General features: G+C 37.7%; 1 long non-coding RNA gene across 1 annotated transcript; it reads left to right on the top strand.

The window, feature by feature from the left end:
• Positions 1–9949: 9949 nt before the first annotated feature.
• On the top strand, positions 9950–10780 carry LOC135149308 (uncharacterized). The gene is made up of 2 exons (XR_010287709.1): positions 9950–10212; positions 10316–10780. It is a non-coding gene; the product is annotated as an uncharacterized LOC135149308 (long non-coding RNA).

Below are 10780 nucleotides of genomic sequence, written 5' to 3'. Positions count from 1 at the left end.
TGTTCTTGATTGCACTTATATATACGTCAATGCTTATAGATATTCTTGAATTAACTGTGGTATGTGGACATCCAATTCAGTTATGTGATTGATATATCTGTAAAGTCAATTAATCTTTCTATGTGGTCCATGGGATTAATTGTATCAGTGTGTAATCTGTTTAGCCTTTCTATGTGGTCCATGGGGTTATGCGGATAGCAGAGCTTGTTTCTATGTGGGCCATGACAAGTTCTCTATAAGTGTCTTTCAGTACATATCATAAGGGTTTCAGAGTATGTCATGGGTTTAGTGGTGGATTAATATGCTTTCCAACATGCTTCTTTAATTGTTAAAAACACATTTGCTTTAGTTTAATAATTAGTTTAATTAATAGATAAAACAAAATCCAATCGTTATTTCTTTGCAAAATATAAGTTAAGTGAGCCCTTGATTCCTGGCGTTGAACGATACCCTTACTTATTCTATATTATTATCGGCAGAAAAAGGGTTTAAATTGAGTCACATCAATTTTTGGCGCCGCGCCGCCGGGGATTGAAATTCACTTTGCTTTTGTTTTGTATTAATTTTTGTCGTTGTGGTTTAAACGGTTTGTGTTTTCAGGTACATGGTCAAAACCCGTACATCTGAAGAACCTCTTGAACCGTTTGAAGATAATCCTGAGAAGCTCTTTCGTAAGAAGAGCGAGACTGAAAAAGATCAATTAGACAAGAAAAGTGGAGGGAAGCTCATTGTAGTCGATATGGCTATGGTACCTACACTTCGTGATGATGTTGCTGTTTCGGTTGCTAATATTGGCCATTCATGTATGGTCTATCCCAATCCTGCTGTGGGGAAAAGCAACAGTTTTGAAATCAAGCAGAATTTGCTCATGAGACTACCTGTCTTCCATGATCTTCCAACTGAGGAACCTAATCAACATCTCTCTAGGTTCGTGACTATTGTGGAAAGCATGGGACCTGACATGGCAGACCCTCAAATTCTGAAGATGAAGGCTTTTCCATTCTCTCTTGACGGATCAGCTCTTGACTGGCTAGAAGAATTGCCAGTGGGTTATATCACTTCTTGGGAAAAATTGGCCCAGGAATTCTTGCAGAAATTCTATCCGGCAACTCGAGTCATGAACATGAGAAGCCAAATAGCTGGAATTCATCAAAATGCCACTGAAACTTATGCTGAATATTATGCAAGATTCCAAAAGCTGCAAAAGAGATGCCCACAACATGGATTTTCTAAGGGGAGTCTTCTTCATTTTTTCTATCAAGGTCTTCATGAAGGTGAAAAGAAACTCTTAAATTCAGCTGCTGGTGGTGCTTATGTAGATTTATCTCATGATGCTGCGGAGAAACTAATTGCTAAGGGAGCTGCTAATGAACTTCAATATGGTAGTCGTGCAAGTTCTGGCACAACTCAGGGAGCTCAATCTGATCAAAGGCTCTCAAATATTGAGCAAAGTATCGAAAAACTGAATGCATTATTATTGAGCGCTAAAACACCGACAGCTCAAGTATGTGGTATTTGTTCAACTCCGGGACATTTTACTGATGGTTGTCCTACATTGGTTGAACCTACTTTTGAAGATGTTAATGCTGTTGGCTTTGGCAATCAAGGAGCAAACCAATTCTCTAATACATTCAATCCAAGATGGAAGGATCACCCCAATTTGAGGTACGGGAACACTAACAATGTTTTGAATGGGTTTCAATTTCAAAACAATTCTGCACCATCTGGTTTTCTACAAAGGGGGCAAGTCCCTCAAAGCACGAACAATGATAACACTATTGAGAAATTACTGTCCAAGTTGGTGGATGGGCAAACGGAAATGCAAAAACAATGCACTACCAATTCTCAAGACATTAGAGAGATGCAGAAGCAACTTGGGGATGTGATAAAGAAAATTAATCAAGAACATGAGCCTGGACGGTTGCCTGGAACTACACAACCAAATCTGAAATTCGAGCATGCTAACATCATTACTACTAAGAGTGGCCGGAATGTCATTCCCACTCAAAAGGCATTGGAAAATCAGGTTGATAAGCATGGTATCGAAAAAGACCCGGCAACTGAAAGAACTTCACACAACAAATTGGTTGAAGAAAGTGAGAATTCTCAAGCCAAGGAGGATAGTCATGAGAATGAAGATGGAGCTGAGATTGTGCACAACAATTCTGAGGAGAAACATACTTCTCTAATTTCTGGAAGTAAGTCTCTCAAACCTTCAAATTCAGTTATTACTAATAGTCGCTTCGATTCTGTCCCTTTCCCAGCTAGGTTGGTTCAGACAAAGAAGAGTGCATTAGAGACAAATATTTTGGAGACTTTTCGCAAGGTTCACATTAATTTGCCTTTACTGGAGTGCATTCAGAATCTTCCAGCATATGCCAAGGTATTGAAGGACTTGTGTACTAAACGAAGGAGGCTCAAGGGGAGTGAAGTTGTTGAGATGAAGGAGAATGTGTCTGCGGTTCTACAAGGAAGGTTACCAAGAAAGTGTAAGGATCCAGGAAGCTTCACTATTCCGTGCACCATTGGTAAATCTAAATTTGAGAATGCGTTACTTGATTTGGGTGCGTCAATTAATGTTATGCCATCTAGCTTGTATGAGAAATTGTGTATTAAAACTGAACTTAAAACAGATGGTGTTACAATTTTATTAGCTGACAGATCTCACGTTTACCCGAAAGGTGTTTTGGAGGATGTTCTTGTGCAGGTTGGCAGGTTTCAATATCCGGCTGATTTTTATATCTTAGACATGGGAGATGCAAATAATGCACAACTTATTCTTGGTAGACCATTTATGTGTACCGCTCAAACAAGAATCGATGTTGCAAGGGGAGAGCTCAGTATGGACTTTGATAATGAAACCATCAAGTTCAACATGTTTGAGATGATGCGATATCCCGTGGATACTGAGACATGCTTTACAATGAGTACAACTGGTAGCATGGCTCAAAAGTACTTCGAGCTGATGAAAGATGATGTATTAGAAACAGTGATTTCTCAAGGCATTGGTGTTAATCAGGAGGGGAATTCTCAAGCTCTTGAAGAGATTTCTATCATTCATATAGATGAAATTCTAGAGCAATGCAACACCTTGCAAGGAGCAGAGATTACAGGAGAACGGAAGTTTGTACTCCCTAAAACCTCTAGCGAAAAGCAGTTGCCGTCAGTTGTTCAAGCACCAAAATTGGACCTTAAGCCATTGCCTTCCCATCTCAAGTATGTCTTTCTTGGAAAAGACGAGACACTACCGATTATAATCTCATCAAAGCTCACATCTGTGCAAGAAGAAAAAGTGGTGGAGTTGGTTCGTAATCATATCAAGGCTATTGGTTGGAGTTTGGCAGATATAAGAGGAATCAGCCCCACACTATGTGTTCATAGAATTCACTTGGAAGAAGGTGCCAAACCTGTGAGGGTTCCTCAACGGCGACTCAATCCTCTTATGATGGAGGTTGTGAAAAAGGAAGTCATTAAGCTGCTAGACAATGGGATCATCTATCCTATTTCTGATTCTAAGTGGGTTTCTGCTGTTCATGTTGTTCCTAAGAAGTCTGGTATTACAGTGGTAGCAAATGAGGAGAATGAGTTGGTGCCTCAACGTACAGTGACTGGTCACCGTGTTTGTATTGATTACAGGCCTCTCAATAATGCTACAAGGAAAGATCATTTTCCCTTGCCGTTCATTGATCAAATGTTGGAAAGGTTAGCCGGTCATGAGTACTATTGTTTCTTAGATGGGTACTCTGGATATAATCAGATTGCTATAGCTCCAGAGGATCAAGAGAAGACAACATTCACTTGTCCTTTTGGTACTTTTGCCTTTAGACGCCTGTCTTTTGGTCAGTGCAATGCCCCTGGAACGTTCCAAAGATGCATGATGAGCATATTCTCTGATTATGTGGGAAAAATTATTGAGGTTTTCATGGATGATTTCAGTGTCTTTGGAGATAGTTTTGATGATTGCTTGAAGAATTTGGGGGTTGTTTTGAAAAGATGTGAAGAAACAAATTTAGTGCTCAACTGGGAAAAATGTCACTTCATGGTAACCCATGGGATTGTTCTTGGACATGTGATTTCTTCAAAAGGTATTGAGGTCGATAAATCTAAAATTGACTTGATACGGTACCTGCCCACTCCGTCAAGTGTAAAGGAGATTCGGTCTTTTCTTGGCCATGCTGGTTTCTATAGAAGATTTATTCAGGACTTCTCTAAAATAGCAAGGCCCTTAACTAATCTTCTTCAAAAGGATGTACTTTTTGAGTTCAACGATGAGTGCAAGGTGGCATTTGAGGAGTTAAAACTAAAGCTTACATCATCTCCTATCATACAGGCACCTGATTGGGGCTTACCTTTTGAAATAATGTGCGATGCCTCAGATTATGCTGTTGGAGCTGTACTTGGGCAACGTAAGGACAAGAAGGTGCATGCTATTTATTATGCTTCTAGAACTTTGAATGATGCACAACTCAACTATGCTACCACTGAGAAAGAATTGCTAGCTGTAGTCTTTGCTTTGGAAAAATTTCGATCATACTTGTTTGGTACAAAGGTGATTGTATTTACTGACCATGCAGCTCTTAAGTACTTGTTGGCCAAGAAGGAGGCAAAGCCACGACTTATCCGTTGGATCTTATTACTACAAGAGTTTGACATTGAAATCAAGGATAAGAAGGGATCCGAGAATGTTGTAGCTGATCATCTAAGTCGATTGGTGAGGGAGGAAGAAGATGTGCCCCTGACTGAGACATTTCCGGATGAACAACTTCTCCAGATTCAGGTAAGTGCTCTTAATGAGGTCACACCGTGGTATGCAGACATAGTGAACTATCTGTTTGACAAAAGTCTGCCTACTACACTGACTCGTGCACAAAAAGATAAGATTAAACATGATTCGAAATTTTATGTGTGGGATGATCCGTATCTCTGGAAGCATTGTCCAGATTTAATAATAAGGAGATGTGTGCCTGATAATGAATTTGAATCTGTGTTGAAGTTTTGTCATAATTATGCATGCGGAGGACATTTTGGAGGAAAAAGAACTGCACATAAGGTGTTAGAGTGTGGTTTTTATTGGCCTACAATGTTTAAAGATGCTCAAGAATTTTGTAGGACTTGCGACAGATGTCAGCGAGTAGGGAACATTACTGCTAGGAATGAGATGCCCATGAATCCGATGTTTAATGTTGAAATATTTGATGTTTGGGGTATCGATTTCATGGGTCCATTTCCGAAGTCTAATGGTTTTGAATATATACTTTTAGCTGTTGATTATGTGTCGAAGTGGGTGGAAGCTAAAGCCACCCGCACTAATGATTCGAAAGTGGTTTCAGATTTCTTGAGGACTAACATTTTTGCTAGGTTCGGGATGCCAAGAGTTGTTATCAGTGATGGAGGGTCCCATTTCTGTAATAGGACCATCGAGGCACTATTTCGCAAGTATAACATCTCACATAAAGTTTCTACACCTTATCATCCTCAAACCAATGGACAAGCAGAGGTGTCTAACAGAGAAATCAAGAAAATTCTTGAAAAGACTGTAGGATCTACACGGAAGGATTGGAGTCAACAGTTAGATGATGCACTTTGGGCTTATAGGACGGCATACAAGACACCCATCGGTATGTCTCCTTATCGCATTGTTTATGGTAAGCCTTGCCATTTGCCAGTGGAACTTGAACATAAGGCATATTGGGCTATTAAGAAATTCAATATGAGTCTTGATGAGGCGGGTTTGCATCGCAAGTTGCAATTGTCTGAATTGGAAGAACTACGCAATGAGGCTTATGAGAGTGCTCGTATTTACAAGGAAAAGACAAAAGTGTTCCATGACAAGATGATTCACAGGAAGAATTTTGAGGTTGGACAGAAAGTTCTTTTGTATCATTCTCGGTTACGTCTTTTTCCTGGAAAACTACGATCAAGGTGGATTGGCCCATTTGAAATTGTTGAAGTGTTTTCACACGGAGCTGTGAGTATTAAAAAAGATGATGGAAATGTGTTTAAGGTGAATGGACATCGTCTTAAACCGTATTTGGAGGATCCTTCTAATTATATCAAGGAGAGTGAGACTCTTAATGATGTGATTATCTCTGGTGCTTAAATTCCGCGGCATGATGTCTAGCCAAAGACGTTAAAGAAAAGCGCTTCTTGGGAGGCAACCCAAGCATTTTGTACGGTTAGTTATAATTTTATTTTAATTATTATAGTTCTTAGTAGTAAAATTATTAGTATTATATTTGTAGATTTGAACTTTTTATTCCCGCAAGGTGCCTTGATAATTTTTGTGAAGTGTTTCAGGAATTTTTAGTGATGGCTTGGTCTGGAAATATTCAGGAAAAGAAAAAAAAATTGAAGGCAGATTTTATTTGTTTCTGGAGCTCAGCTTCAAGTTTGTTTGAGGAACAGAATCTGAATACCGCCGTTTTCATTAACCAAGACGGGCGTTTTCATCAACTGTCCAGCTCTCGAAATTATATTTTTTTTCCTGACCACTTAAGTTTTTCTCGCGCGCATCCATTTCCAAGCAGATTGGCTGCACCGGCAATTATATTTAATAAATCGGGGGTTTTGAGCGTCTGTCCAGCGTGTTCAAATTCTTCTCCCAAGCGGAGGCATGTGCAGGCCCATCAAGCAAAGCCCAGCGTCTCTGAGCTTGGCCCATGTTTGAGCCCAGCGCCCACTTCAGCTTTCTTGTTACGATGCATCATTCTTCATGGCTTATCTTAATTCAGTACATGACATCCAACGGTCCGGCCCAACTTCTGGCCCATCAATCCAGAATCCAGCCCGGTCCAAATGGTGTTTTTGCTCCTTTCTTTTGAAGCAGCTCACGTGAATTCTGTCCAGTGTGTATGCTTATGCAGGTAGAAATAAAAGAATTGTTACCGGAAGGATTTGAACCCTTGGCCTCAAGCCTGCAAAACAAGCTAATAACCACTCGGCCAACTACAACACTTGAAACATATGTCACTGCACTTCATTATAATTATTCAGGGCAGTTTTCTTAACTCTTCTTTTAGATATTAATTAATCTATTATATTATATTATATTATATTATATTATATATTATTCATCGAGGACAATGAACCATCCAAGTGTGGGGAGGTGTTCTCAAGAATATTATTATTATTATTATTTATATATATATTTTTAAAAATCTAAAAAAAAAATATGAAAATTTTAAAAAATTTTGTATATAATTATCTTGTCTCAAAGCATGTTTAGTGAGTACTTATACACATATTGTAGACTAATTTGCATGATTAATTCTGAGCATCATGTCCATGATAAAAATCATTCAATGCATGATAATTCCTTGTGTGTGCTTGCGAAAATTTTAAAACTTGAGATGCATCTTAGTCAATTTCTATGAGTAAAGCATGCTTTCACCTTGTGAGATTTTGAGCTTAATTTATGATTGATAATATTTTTATCAATCTAATTCTTTTGTTGAGTGGTGTTCATCATTTGGCTTGTTGCTCTAGAACTTGGTTTGAACCTTATTGAGATGAAATGTTATCTGTATGCATGAAAATGATAAAGGCACTAGGATTAACCTCATCTATCCAAACAGTACCCGAGAATTATATCCTTAGTGAACCCTCTTGAGCTTGTATCCGTTTTTTTTTTGTTTATCGCCAATCTATGAATTTTGAGCCTACTTGTTTATTCTTGTCTTGATGACTAGTAGAGCATTTTTTGATTCATTGGAGCAGTGGTTAACATTCAAGTGTGGGGATTTCTTTGTCAAAGGGTGAAAGTTTGATGGGAATCAAGAAAAAAAAAAAAGAGACATGGAAAAAAAAAACAAAGTATCAAGTACTCCTTTGAGATCAATGAGTGGCAATTGCAATGTCATATGAAAAGGACGATCCATGTGCACGTGCTGGTATTAAGCACAATTGTACTAGAAATTAAGGGGATCAAATTAATTCCTCTTATTTTTCTTGGTGACTTTTCACTGCCCTTGGTTACTGGAGAAAAACTTGACTTTGAAAAAAAAAAAGAAAAAAAAGAAAAAGAAAAAAAAATAGCAAGTGGAGAATGTGTTCATTGGTGTTACAATGTGAAAGAGGGGAAGTACGGAATATGTACTTGGGCTTTAATGCTTGTGAAAGCTTGATCACCTTTTACATGATTCAATTCTCATGTTGAGTGCTTAATCAAAAGTGAACATTTTGCTCTATTAGTTATCGAGTTAGCCACTTGTTAGCTTATTTCTTTGATATCCTACCCCCTACCTAAGCCTCGTTACAACCCTTAACAAAGTCCTTTTGATTTGTGCGTGCATATATACAGAGTAGTGGAGATTTGGTAGACAATCAAGTTTATGACAGTGCATGTCCATATTGATTGAATTTGAGTGAAACATTTACACCCAAACACTTGTGTGAATTGAGAGTAATGTGAGATTTTCTACCCATAGCATGCTTACTTATTGGATGCGACTTTGATGTCTATTTCATGATATTTTTGTCTATATAGACACTGTGTGCATACTTGGATTGTTGTGTATAAATGGTGCATAAGTGATAGTACTTGTACTTCCACACATGTTCAGATTGTTATGTAAGTGAGGTTTGCATATGTGGAGTACTATGATGATTTCTTTGCTTAAGACTTGGTGATTAAAAATATTTGATTTTGTGGGTATATCTTCTATAAACCCTCACGAGACAACACTCGTCCTACTAGGGCTGCCTAGGGGTTTAACGGCTTGTTGCATACGCTCAATGCAATCGTGTCATCTACGAAAGTGATGTTAGTAGTTAGTAATATTTTTATTCTTTGTTTGCCCGAGGACGTGCAATATGCTAAGTGTGGGGATATTTGATAAAGTATATATTTATATATATTTTAGATGATAATTGTTCTCATATTAGTTATATTTTGCATTCAATTGGACATATATTAATTATATTTTAATATCTTATTGTAGGGAGCAAGGAATTCTAAATTGGAGAGGATTTGGAGCAAATTAGAAGAAAATTCGCAACTATTGGGCTACCCGCATTCGGAATATTGTTTGGGCCATATCTTGAGTTTTAGAAGTCGGATTTGGGCGATTCAACAGCTCACGCGAAGATAATATAATTTTCTATCATTCTAGATGGGTCCAGATATCAAAAGCCCGCTGAAACAGCCCAGGAACAGGGGAGAAAGTCAACTGCGAATTTTGACCTTTTGGAAACCCATTCAGTTTCGGAATTGCCTTGTATATTCCTATTAGAATAAAAATACTTTTGTATTAGGTTTTATTAGATAGAGAATTACATACGTGCTACTGAGGAGAGCCACGGAGAAGAAGAGAAAGGATCGGTATTCTGTATCGATTTCTATTCTTTTTATGATTCTTATGTGTTTTACTATGATTATGATTGGCTAAACCTCGATTGTTGGAGGGCTGTTTTGAAGCCCTAAACTTTATGACAATGATATTTTGATTTTCCGAGATATGTTCTTGATTGCACTTATATATACGTCAATGCTTATAGATATTCTTGAATTAACTGTGGTATGTGGACATCCAATTCAGTTATGTGATTGATATATCTGTAAAGTCAATTAATCTTTCTATGTGGTCCATGGGATTAATTGTATCAGTGTGTAATCTGTTTAGCCTTTCTATGTGGTCCATGGGGTTATGCGGATAGCAGAGCTTGTTTCTATGTGGGCCATGACAAGTTCTCTATAAGTGTCTTTCAGTACATATCATAAGGGTTTCAGAGTATGTCATGGGTTTAGTGGTGGATTAATATGCTTTCCAACATGCTTCTTTAATTGTTAAAAACACATTTGCTTTAGTTTAATAATTAGTTTAATTAATAGATAAAACAAAATCCAATCGTTATTTCTTTGCAAAATATAAGTTAAGTGAGCCCTTGATTCCTGGCGTTGAACGATACCCTTACTTATTCTATATTATTATCGGCAGAAAAAGGGTTTAAATTGAGTCACATCATCTCTGTACAACCTTGGAGCTAGAAAGTTTGGCATTATAAGTGTGCCACCAGTCGGCTGCTGTCCATCACAAAGAATCTTTAATTCTACTGGTGGTTGTTTAGAGATTCAAAATGATTTTGCAAGATCTTTCCATTCTCAACTTTCAACCCTCATGTCAAGAATCAGCTCAGAGATTCCTGCAATAAAATATTCAATCGGGAACACGTATGAAATGACCATGAATGTTATAGAGAATGCTCCTCTGTTCGGTAAGTAAATAATATATCAGAAGTCGGTTTAAATAATTTCACCAGCATTGCATACAATCGAAAAGATCCAATACTGTAATATGGCAATGTCATTATATTTCAGGTTTAAAAGATGTTGAAACTGCGTGCTGCGGATCAGGCACACAAACTTGTACTCCAGAAGCAAGTTTTTGCTCAAATCGCGACGAGTACTTATTCTGGGATTTGTACCACCCAACACAAGCTGCTTCTCTGCTGGCAGCTCAGACCTTATATATCGGAGAAAAGAAATTTGTATCCCCGATCAATTTCTCTGAGTTGGCTGAGTGTTAACTTCAACTGGTTCTACAAAACAAGCCTTGATTACTTTATTAAGAGGACTCAAGTGTAGTCTAATAATGAACCACATATAGTAAAATTGCATGTGACCCTTTATTAAGCCTGTATGTTCGTACTTATTTTTTATGTTACCCAATTGCATCGCAGTATGCATTTTGTGGTCTTACAAATAGTGTATTCCAATTTATCATGCAAGAACAATAAATTTCTGCATTATACAATTTCAGAAGGACAAGTATTGAACCTTAAA

This window comes from Daucus carota, chromosome 1, assembly GCF_001625215.2.
Source record: "Daucus carota subsp. sativus chromosome 1, DH1 v3.0, whole genome shotgun sequence".
In the NCBI taxonomy this organism is placed as follows: domain Eukaryota; kingdom Viridiplantae; phylum Streptophyta; class Magnoliopsida; order Apiales; family Apiaceae; genus Daucus; species Daucus carota.
Note: the sequence above shows the minus strand (reverse complement) of the source record. Positions and strands in the feature narration are given on the sequence as shown.